Source organism: Ischnura elegans, chromosome 8 (assembly GCF_921293095.1).
Source record: "Ischnura elegans chromosome 8, ioIscEleg1.1, whole genome shotgun sequence".
Classification (NCBI taxonomy): domain Eukaryota; kingdom Metazoa; phylum Arthropoda; class Insecta; order Odonata; family Coenagrionidae; genus Ischnura; species Ischnura elegans.
The window spans coordinates 45,236,722-45,249,545 of record NC_060253.1 but is presented as its reverse complement, the minus strand read 5'-3'; the positions used below and the strand labels follow the sequence as shown (position 1 = coordinate 45,249,545).

The following is a 12,824-nucleotide window of genomic DNA, read 5'->3' as shown; positions in this document are numbered from 1 at the left end:
ATATCCAAAAAGGCAGTATGGGGATTCAAGTAATCACAGTAATTTATCTTTTGACCATAGCTCATTTTGAGAAACATTAAATACTCTCTAGAACGCCTCGTATAATTACAAGAGTTATGTAACAAATAGGCAAAAATATCAAATGGCTCCAATGCCAGATAGTGATATACGAATGGTAAATTGAGAATGAGCAAAAAATGAGAAAATAGCACAGAGGAAATAATATTATTAGCCTTGCCTGGGATTCGAACCCAGAACCCAGCCACGGAGAATGATTTTTTTTCTGCGGCATTAATACAAAAATACGTGCATTTGCGGGTAACACCGTGAAAGATACGCCGCTAGCTTGGCCGCGGATATAATCCCAGAAAAATCATACCGAAACCTAGGAAGGTGCGAGCATGGATTTAATATTTCGGCTGCCATTGCGTCACCAATTCTACAATGATTTTTTTAAATTACAGAATTTCCGTCAAGCCAATTTAAAATTCAATTTTACAATAGATTCCAATAAAAAAAACGGCAAGAAATGCCCACAAAACCCAAAGACTCCCATGAAATTTTTTAACAACGCTTACTGAATCCGCACATTCCTCGTTAAAAGTACATTGAAAATATATAAATGATGATGACTAAAATGATTCTCATGAAGTACTCAACGAAGTCCCTGCAAGTACCCATTTAAAAGAGGAACCCACAATAGATTCCGATAAAGAAATTGTTTTAAAAAATACCAACAAGAAACCGAGGCTTGCCTCTCTGAATTTTTCACATCGGTTTCTGGATCCACAAATACCATTCTCCTTCGTGAGCATATTGAAAATCTGGATCTGCTTCACAACGCCTTCACATTCTGCGTTTGATTACAAGCTAATGGCGAAGCTTCCTTTTCACGCTAAAGGACGCAACGGATAATAAAAGAGCACGTCATGTCGGAATTGTCCTAGCTTTTCAGATGATGAATATTTATCGATTCGCCACAAACCCTTCATTCCCACGTAAAATATCCTTTCATTTCTGCGCTGCAAGTTCCCCTTCTCATGTCCTCCAGGCGGCATACACACTCCAAAGGATTGGACCCCTTCATCTCGCGGTGTTCGGTGCGAATAAAACAAAAGTATCCATTTTCATCATCAAGAAAAATTTTTATGGACGCATTAAGTGAAAATTAAGGTGGGGGTTCAGCAGCTGAAGATGAAAAGGCGGCGAGTACGGAAAGATGTAAATATATAAATAGAGAATTTTTAGACATCCGCATGGCGGAAATATTTACCTAAACATTTGACATGGATAGTAAGGAAATAACAATAGGAAAATGAGACACCGCATAGGTAGATATTCAAATGAAACCGAATCAGTAGCGTATTTACTTATTGATTACTTAAACGAGAAAGACTCTTTTATCTAGAAACCGCCAACTTGCTAAATTTTGTTTTTGGAAACATGGACAAAAAAACGATATTTTTTCTCAAATACTTCCCTAATTTCTTCTTCAGCAACACGTAGTTAAAAGTTTAACCCCTTACAAATGGAAGGAAGGAGCTAAAGAATTTTAGAATAGCGATATCAGAACTAGGGCACATTTTTCATGCAATATACTCGAATCAAATAGATCCACGCGAGATAGAGGCAAAGTTTCCGAGGGCACACAGACAGGTGACCGGAGGCGTCTCGTCTCGCTTGTGAATGCTATTCGCTGTCTACGAAACCTAAGTTATGGATACTTAAAGTTAGCAGCATAGCCCTAGATTTATTGATCCAACTAAACGTTAAACGATAAAACGATGTGGATGTGGAAATATATCAAAGCCAGAGACTTTCCATGAAAAAGTCTTAGAGAAATAAAATCAATATTCGAATACGAACCCGGACGATATGAATGCAACGCTCATAAACGAACCTTTCCACTCTACTCACTTATATAAATGCCCCTTTTTTCCTTCTTAGAGAATAATGGAATAGAGAGACATTTTTTTAAGTTTATTAAATCTTTTACAGGGTAGCCAATGTGAATTTTTACTTATAATTACTATTTCTCATTATCATCAGGTATAGTAATTACTATTATTATGAAAAAAAATATTAAAAATAATAGCGGACACTAACAGTACGTTTTAGTCATTTTTACTCTTGTAGGGATACATATTTACACCAGAGTTTCTCTATGTTCGTTATAAAATTACCGCGCATTCTCTGTGCGAACCTGGATTCCACAAGGCCGGCCTGCCTATTCTTTCAGTCTATATTCTATAACCCACGCAGAGCTGTCCATCCTAGCCGCCTTTCCCCGGACGCCTTCGTCACCACTCGGAAATAGAAATGGAGACCACCGGGATTCCTCGCGACATTTCTCGCTTTACCACCGCATACCGCTCATCGTCCGACACTCCCCCCATCACCCCTTTCACCTTAACCCTGAACCCACCGACCAGAAGCCGCTCTCAATTCGTGAATTTCCTCCTCCGCACTCGACTTATAAGCGCAACGCTACAATTGGGAACGGAAGGGTTCACAGAAAGCAATGAGGATTTGCAATATCTTATAGGTATTGACAACTTACGCCATTAACCGATGAATATGATAATAATAAACATTTATTGTCGTGGACTAATTGGTCCTTTAGGCGTTGATAAAGGAACAGCCAAAAAATACATTAACACTTCACAAATAAATAAAACAATCAAATACTATAACACTGTGACATCCATGATTTATTTAAAAAATTACAACCGGTTTCGGGAAATAGACAATGTGTTTGCATTACATGAATATTGTGTTCATGCACTTGGTAATGGCTTGATAGCCGAAACCGGCAGTCATTTTTTGAATAAGCTGTGGAAGTCACAAAGTATTATCGTTGCTAATATGGAGACCTTCCACCACGTTCCAGCTTCTAGTTTCGTTTTTAAAAATCCTATCAAAGATCCTGAATAAATTTGAACGCATAATTAAATAGAGTGAATGAGAACGGGTAGATTGTATCAATAATAGATTATAATACAAAAATCAACTTCTCTTTTCATTCCAACATGTTGGAATATATGAAATTGAAAACTTTTCCTTTTAAAATTTGCAATAGATTTACATGCTTCAAAATCATCAGGCAGTGAATTCCACCTGCGAGAAATAGACGCTATGAATGATCTATGATACATCCCTGTACGATTGTGTGAGATCAATAGATCGGAAAGATGAGGTCTTGTAAATTGTTTTTGTCCATTTCTTTTAAATATGGATTTAACAATATGACCCGAGATTGCGGGGATGCAAACCATTGGATAGGTTTCAAGCATCAACAATGGGTATTATATATGAATCGCTAACTGCAGAAAGGCATCATGTCCAAGTTGGACGATTTTTCTTTTTTCTTCTTTAAGAAGTAGCTAGGTGCAAGACTCAACGTTTCCTACTAAAAGGAAACATGTTATGAAAACATATGCTCGGAGTTATTAGCATGACATGTTTCCTTTAGTAGGAAAAGTTTAGTCTTGCACCTAGCAACAACTTAAATAAAAAAAAAGATAAAACGTCCAACTTGGACATGATGCCCTTCTGAATTTTGCGATTCATTATTTTGGGGCACATCATGGCGGAAATTCTTAATAACGGTAAAATTAGACATTGCAAAATATTTACAGGGAATTCAGCGAAAATATTGAGCGATGTCAAATCATTATTAAAAATGATCCCTATGCGTGAGGTAATAATAAAATATTATAAAAATTTTAGAATAGCAATACCATGAAAAATTTAAGATAGAGAGTATGATCTTGGCATGGTTATTCAACACACAGTAGAGGCAAAAGTTAAAATTCGGTATCAATACTTTTTTTAAGGAATAATTGAAAATTATTAAGTTACTGAAAATAAAAATAACGCGCCTGTGGTTTTGAAAACTAGAGTTTATCTTTTCATAACTTGTAAGGGATTTCACATTGTTGTAATGAAGAAGGACTTATTTTCCACAGATTAAAAAACGAACTGGTGATCAACGAGGCGGGACGGACAATATCCGAAGAATACTTAATAATCCTATTTAAAATTGTTCGTACCAATGCGATTCCTATCCTCAGTTATTCATTGCCCCTCAAAACGTCTGTTCCTGAAGAAATTTTCAACATTTACGTAGAATTATAAAAGGCCGGTATATCTCCACTTGCAAAGGAAATGAACGACATAAACCGTTTTTGCCTAAATTCCAAATCCATGATGTTGTTATACATATTTCCATTTAAAAAACTAGTAGCGACATTTGGGACGAGTCAAAGAGGCTGCGGTGCGCCACGAAATTCGTAGGGACGTTCACCAGGAAAACGGTAATGAGGTATCATTGCGCTCTGGTTAAGTCCGACCTTGAGCACATAGCACCAGAACGAATTTACGTAATTCGCGACACATGACAGGAACATTTAATTCGCACACTGATAAAAATGGAAAGAAAATATACTCTGAAAAATAATACTATAATAAGAGAGAAAAATCCCGGTCAATGCGAATGATTTTTTCTCTGTGGATCTTTCGCACGATTGTGCATTGCGGGTGACTCCCGTGAACGTTATCACCGCGGCTAGTCCCGGTATACTTTAGACTTTAGACCAATGTTTAACTAAATTTACACAAGATAAAAGCAAAAAAAAACCTAAAATACGGTGAGTGGCAGACGTCAAGAGGTGACACGGATATAAAAACAGATTTGAATGAGTAAAACGAAAGAAAACATCAAAGGGGTACAGAAGGATTTTCTTGAAGTATATATGCTGAGTTTATGCGACGCAAAGGGTACTTGCAAAGAGAGAATCCTTTAACTTATCTCTTCACAAATACTCGTTATTTTTTCTGCCTTTTTCTCAAGCTTGTTTGACCTGCAGAAATGCTGTAATTACAGGAGTATGCCTTCCTCGTTAACCTCAATCTCATGTCGTTTTGAACTTTTCCACTAACTTAGGCAGGGTCAATAGCATCTCGGTAACAAGCAGAGACCGCCGAGGTACCGCAATATACTTCCTTAAAAGAGCTTCCAAGATCAACCACTGACACTTAACACTACCGTGGCAGAGGTCAAAATGGCCCATTTTTATGATCACTCAATATTTTTACGCAAGCTTGGATAATTACGTGCTGAATTTTTTAAATTCAAATTTAAAAAATGGGCATTCAAGAAATTTAAATTTTGTTTGGCCACCATTTCGGTCGCAATAAGCTCATAAATTTGGTCGAACTGCCTTGTCTTTTTGTTTCTCGTATCCTTAATTATTTCCTGTACAGCATTAGTATTCTCAGTACCTACTTTCTTTAATATCAAAATTATGATAAATTTAATAAATTCGAAAGAAGAGCCACGAAAGAAAAATAATGGTACAGTTCTCTAACTTATTATTAGCAGATTGCGGACTGACTACCTAATTTCTATAACCAAATAAGGATGAGGGTTCCTTTAAGCCAAAATCGAGTATAACCTAGGTTGCACAGCTTGAGTTCTTAAATGGGCATTTTTTAAGGTCCTCTAAATGACAAAATAATTTTCACTTAAGCATGAAAACTCTCATTCATCCCGAGTTCTAATACGAAACCTGGGGATATGCGAACGCTGGGGATAAATGCATGAGATTAGGCCTAGGCGTTAATATGTATCCTCCATTGAATCTTTGCACTAAACAAAATCACTCTACAGGTGGTGAAAAGCAACTAGAGAATCTAACCTTCATCATCTCATGCTATCGATGAATCCTATTCAGTCTATTTTGGCGTCTAATTACTAATTTTAAAACTTCTACCAGCATCAAGAAATTTTCCGCGTACATAGGGTAGAACGTTGCCTAAGTTTCCTTGTATCACAAATATAAATATTCTACAAAATTCTTATCACTGTTTACTCTATAAAACCTTAAAATTTCAAGAGGATGTACTAATTCACATAAATTGTCATGGGAAAAATTCCCCTGGACGGGGAATAGAACCAAAGACCTTTGGCTTTGAGGTAATTTCTCCCTCGCGTTGCCATCCTTGATGGACCGCTAGGGCCTAACATCTAGTAACATGAGTCTCGGTACAATTGCCATGGGAATGCAGAAACCTGGATAGAGTAATGGTCTGCGCAGTGGTCGGGAAAGCTAAAGGTCTGCAGTGCGATTCTCATCCCGGGAATATTTTCTCAAGACAATTTATGTCAATATCTCCACCGTTCACACGGCAGGATCGAAATAGTATACATGCTGTATTAAGTTTTAAAAGAGCAATACTTCACCTAAATGGACCGGTCAAAGGATATGTCTTATTAAGCAATTACAATGTTACGCAGCGAATCCCAGGCAATTTACGATTTCCGATTACTGCACATTTGTAGACGTTAAAAAGAAAGGGAGCAGAAATACTGTGAGACTTAAAAAGGCTCGGTTTAAAATCCTCTCTCTCTCTCTCTCTCCTCCGTTCCCCTTTATTCCTTCAAGGGCAAACGCGACCACAAAATCCACCCGTTTAAACGGACGTAATCAAATCGAAAATCTGACGATAGGACGCGGGACTCGTGGCACGGCAAGGGCACTCTCGCTTCTTCTCCTCCTTCTTACACATTTATGAGAATGGGTAGTTGGGGTGGGGAAAGGGAGGGATATCCCACGGGCACAGGAGGAATCGGGCAGACCGGGGAGAAGAGAGTGGGGAGTGACGTCACTGGGCAGAGGCCCGACGTCGACGAGAAGCCGGCGGCAAGTCGGCACAGAGCGCGCGCTGGTGGCGCCGCGCCGGCTCGCTCTCGCAATTATGCAAATGAATTCACGACGTCGAGTTGCCATGTGCCTTCGAAAAATCCGCGAGAGTTTCGATGCAGTAATACCTTCAGGATGCATATCGCTGGAGATGAAAACGTATATAAGTATGTACGAATGGAGGAAGAGTTGATACTATTGGGAAAAAAGGTATGAAAAAAATCGAAGACTATAACATGAAACCGTAAAATATAAACGGAAAAAAGGAATTAAAACCATGAAACAAATATACAGTAATGCAAATAATAAGTTAAAATTAAAGACTCCAATAAACGGGATCGGGCTAGTGTTTGCATAGTTGAGAATCTTTTCCTGGATTTTCTGTGCATGGATATAGGTATTGGGTCTACCCCTAAGTTAAGATCGGTACCACCAGATAAAAGTAGTAAACATTTTTTGGCATCGAGCTATAAGGATCCGAGAAAAAAGGAATACAAATCAATATCTTTTTATTTTATATCGCCATTACAATGCGCGGTGATATCAAGAGAAACCCCATCTCTTTTGTCTCGTTCTAGCTGAATCCAACATACATCAACTTCCGTATTTAAAGGCATTATACACTGCGGAGCAAGCTGAGGTAGAAGATTAAAAAATACCACGAACTTTAAGGAAGTGAAAAAGCTAATACGCGTTAAAAAATAAACATTCCCTACAGTAATATAACTCTCGCAAATATAGAAGAAAATGAAATTAAAAAGAGACTCGAGGATTAAGGAGAGAATTTTATTCCAAGAATTCTCATTTTAACTGAGTTCCGACACCTTTTAATAAAAATATATAAAATATTAAGACCCGTGCGTGGGATCCCGTTGAAGCAAAGTAACTAAAATAATCCACTTTAGAATCGCGACTTGTTCAGGAAAAAAAATCGGCCGACAGAATAGATTAATCCAACAAAAATAAAGTATTGACGTTATCAATTACAGAATGAAGTACAAAACTGAACGAAGAAACATTTTTCTCCGAAATCAATCGGCCTAACAGCATCAAGATGTTTTGAGACATCATGTTATTCTGATCACAGATAGAAAAGAAAAACTTATATCAATATGCATGGATAAGTGGGAGAAAAATAGTCGAAATGCTATATAAATACTTTTTTTGAGGCAAAAAAAACTAGTTTCTCAATATCAAAACCTTTGAACGGGATCCACCTGAGTCTCGATAACTCCTTTTGCCACATCGCGAAAAATAAAAGTATGCACGAAAGCAAAGGTTTTGAGACTCCAAAAAAACACGACGAAGTGACTATATAAAATATTTATTTACACGCGTTCCAATAGCAACCCAAAGTTTTCGATCCCTAGTTTCTCTACCGCATCGAGTGAGATGAAAACGCACCTCATGTACGGAAATGAGAGAAGGATGAGGTGGTAAAACTAACAAACGAGGAGAAAATCTCGAACGATTTTTTTTGCAGTCATCGGAGTGAAGTTTTTTCATAAAAAACGAACGGAGAGACTTGTGTATGTAAGAGCAAAAAATAATGAAACGGAAAACAATCGGGGAGGTACGAAGGGTTTACACAGTCACCCGACCTCCACCGCGCCACCTACTCGGGTCTCTTGGGAACATGAAGTGGAGGGAGTGTAGTGAGTAGAAAGAGGGCTGTCGGTAGGTCGTGTTGGCCTCCTTTCCCGGATGATGACACACGGGCGGTCCGTTTAATCCCGTTTCCTGCACTTCTAGTATTTATTCACCACCACCCATTTTCTTTCTCTCCCAACCCCTCCTAACAAAACACAAGAAAAAAATCCCTTTCATGAATTTACACCTGATCGCGGAACCCCATTAATGATCACAACTCGATGCGAAAAAAGTGATAAACGTCTCCGCCGTTAACCCTGCAAGTGTCTTTGAATGTCGCGGAACGCAGAGGTCTCATATTTCCACGGCATCGACGAGATGGCGTCCGGGAGTCTTCGTCGATATGGCGAAAATACTTTCGCGTTCATGAAAAAAGGAGTGAGAGGCCTTGATCAGAGGTTTTCCTCCAGGAAGGTTCCTCATTTGTGAAGGGGATGAATTTTAATAAGACGAACAGACATTTTTCGGGCTCGGGACTTTCCCATATTTCTCGATCGTAGCTATTGATGGACAGCTTTGGCATATATAAGATAAAAATAAATTTAGAGTGACAGTAGCGAAATAAAAAATGGTGAAAAAAATATTTCGAAACAAAGAGCTAAATATTACCAAATGAATTCAACTGCTTAATGCGATATGCATTGTATCATGGGTAGCAATATTTTTTTAAAATTTTCACGTTGATAACTTTATTAAAACCGACGCAATTCATCGTCATTTTTATGTACCATTAGAGTTCAAATTGGCTTAAGCATATCTCTGAAAGTAAACACATCCCTTGACTTCTAAGTATTCCTGAATATCAATGCATAAATTTACATTAGATACTTAACCAACCTTTTGATATTAGTACTCAAAGGTCCCGACAATGATGCTCTACTAATTTCTTCCAAATTAAATTATCAAATTCTACTCCAATGAATATTCCAATACCCTTGTTAAATCGTTATAGTTGCCGAAGAGTATATTTAGACAATAAGTCATTCAGTTCAGGTAAAACATACTCAGGTACAAGCCGCCTCATGGCGAATTTTACTATTGTAAAAACGGCCAGGTAAGTAAAAGTCGTAATTCCAACAGGCGAAAAGTCGCATACAGCTTCATTAATGATATCACCGTTTATATTCCGTGGTAAGGAAGAAGGAATAAATATACATTGACCAAAGGCAAGAAAAAATCTTTCATCCCTATCAGATATATCAATAAAGAATTGCTGGATTAAACCAATGAATTCATACCACCTATAGTACAAATTGGGATTCGCAACGCAATTACGGACGACACTTCCAGCGCGCGTAAGCATTCAGTGTCCGCAAACCCTAAACCATACTGACCATCATAATCAACAGTCATAATCCGGAGATTGGCTTGACGCAGCTCTCCACTCTATTCTCTCATCAACTTATCTTCTAACGCCCACATAATTATTCTGCTTTAAATCCTTATCACCTAGTCTTTATGTACCTAATTCGACGTCTACCTCTTCAATTCTTTCCTATTCCCTGTCCTTCAACAATAATTTTCAACATACCATCGCACCTCATGATGATAAAACTATTATATTCATTTGCCCGGAGATCTGAAACATTGATATGAAAAGATATAAGGCACGTCAATTATTCATCAATTGAATATAACAGATTTTGTAAGTAACTTTTGAGTTCTGACTTAAATACATTGGAGATTTTAATTTATTTTACCCACAGTGTTAATTTATTGAAATTTTTTATGAGATATGAAGTGAAACACTTAGCACTTTCTTGAAAGTGAAAAAGTGCAAAACTTGAAAGTGCAAGGTGTTTCACTTCATATCTTATAATAGATCTCCACTAAGTATCCGCCTCATCCATCCAATTCATCGAAAAATTTAATGCCCACTTCTTTGCGTCCCGTTTCAACAACTCTTTTACATATATAATTGCAATGAATATCATTTTTTGACCTAGTGTGCTGATTATGGAATGGACTGTTCACACCAAAATGTAACTCCTCACATACATGACGATTAAAATTAAATATAGTACACGGAGGACATTCAAGTCCTTAAAAATTGGTTTATAGGGGGAAATACAACACTTCTGGGCAATGATTCTAAAAGCTAATTTTTGAAGTCTGAATATTTTTAAAGAAAAGTGGGCGTGTAATGGGAATTATTGTGTTCCGTCTTCAAGCCATGGTTTCCAAAAGACTTCACTCCTACACATCAAATGCTTCCAACCTTAACTTCTCATAATACTAATCCTACTCCGCCTATTTTGATTTCTGCGTACGCATCATAGGCATTACCCAGAACCATCAGTTTCACTACTGCCCGCATGATTTCCAATTCCCGCATGTCGAGAGGCAGAACTCGTCAACGCTAGTACGGTTCAAGCGTCCATAACCATTCCGTGACCGCAAACCCAAAACCATATTCAATAGAGAGAAAAAATTAAATTGAGAGGAGGACCCGTCAAAAAAATGACAGAGCCTCCGAGAGTTCGACCTCCGAGCAGATATCATTTCCTGGATCACGAAGGGGGGTTGGCAGAGGTTTCCGGAACAGTGGGCGAAAAAAGCATTTATTGGACGGGGAAAAAAATTTTGTGGAAAGGGAAGATAAGAAGCGGAGAAATTTAATTATTACGTCGACCTGATCGATTGATTGATTTACGCCTCCGATTAATTGGATGGAAGTCTGGGACTAATCCTCATCGAAAGAAATAAAAGAATGCCTTCCCTTGGCCGAGAAAAGGCTGAGAACTCCCAGTAGGCGGAAGGATTTAGATGAAGAGGATGTGAGCCAAGAAGACGCAAGAGGTCGGACTGTGAAATGACAAAAAAAAATTACGAGGAGACATTGAACGGATTTAATTTGATAATAGCCTATATGAAGACTGAATACGTGAAACCTCGTTGGAATGATTTGCTACAGAAAGACATTAGAATGGAAATCAGCAAAATAGAAATTTGATGCAACGCTTCATTCTTAATCTTACTCTCATGTAAACTAGGCAAGACGTATTCGATCACAGGAAAACCAATTTAATAAACGTCGCCATAAATACAATATGTGCCAACATTAACCCGTATCACTGACTGACATTCTAATGTTTATATTTTAAATTGAAGTTCCCTTAATTAAATGCTTTTTAGGTAATTCATTCAAATTGCACATGTGCAGCACAACTCCTGACGCTATTTATCCGTAGCAAACTCCTTATGTCTCCTCAAAGAGAATTGAAGTTGGATTCATTATTATGCACCGAAACGCATCTATCGTTGACGTAATCGAATCAAGACATCCACAACAGTTTAGCGAAAACCGTAGGGGCATATCGGTAAAGAAAGTTTAAAGTTTATACAGTAAAAAATATATGTAACTTTCATTAAAAGTTTGCACAATGCGATATCGATAAAGCGTCCATTAAAAAATCATTAACTAGGAAATATGAAATATAACTCACTAAAAAGGGAAAGATGAATATGCCAATCACCGAAGTTGGCAAGAAAAAGCATTTCCAAATCGAAAAGACGATACCAAGATATACGAACCAATATTTATTTCCATTAATAAACACAAACAAGAGATGGAGAACAGGTGGAATATAACTGACGACATCTGGGTGCCTAACTAATAGGAATCGAAACAGCCCTCACGCATTACTAATTCTAGCCTTGTAATTCTATTAAATAAATTCAGGCAGATATTGAAAAATAGTATTCCTCATTGTACGAGACACGGAATTATTTTTTTTTAATGGAGAAAACTTTGAAGTGAATATTTGTAAAAAAAAATAAAAATAATTAATCGATGATTTATGATGAGTAACGCAGCCTATCTTGAATTTAATCCAGAAATTATTGCGTTTTGAAATGAACGAAGGCTAAAAAGTAACGTCACAAAGACATAACGACTAATGGCTTCTTTTTTCATATAGATATTAAATGACGCTGGAAGTGATTCTCCAAAAACAATTTCCATTTCTTTCACACATACTCGTTACCTACGGCGTTATTTTAGTGTATAAATGAAAACCATCAAATAAAAGACTGGCATATACATTAGACTTCTGCGTAACACTGTTTCACACCAAAACAGAGCACCAAAAACGTGACGAGAGAACCTAAAAAATAATATAGCAAATACAATATAGCTTGCTTTTACATTAGAAAATATTAAAGCGAGTGAATCGATAAAAAATACATTTTTTGGCTCTTAGAAGTTCGAAAACTAAATAGAAAGCAAAGATTCGTTTCCGACATGGAATTCGTCGCCAAAACAGATTACCCCACGGAATATGGAGTCATAAGCCGTGGCAAGCAGATGAACAATGTTCCTTGAAACAATCTGCACCGCATCATTCGTCACACGAACGTGAAAGCATTTTTAAGCCACCTGGCAACTGAAAGACACACTTCACAGATGATTAATCATACTGAAAATTGCCAACTTAAAGGGTAATATGCTAATCATTTCATTTCGTACCC

The 12,824-nt window shown here is 37.4% G+C and overlaps 1 protein-coding gene across 5 annotated transcripts in view; it reads right to left on the bottom strand.

Moving 5' to 3' along the window:
* LOC124163629 (disks large 1 tumor suppressor protein) overlaps positions 1 to 12,824 on the bottom strand; it is a 1,021,363-nt gene that overhangs the window by 931,776 nt on the left and 76,763 nt on the right. The gene's annotated exons all lie outside the window — the stretch shown is intronic.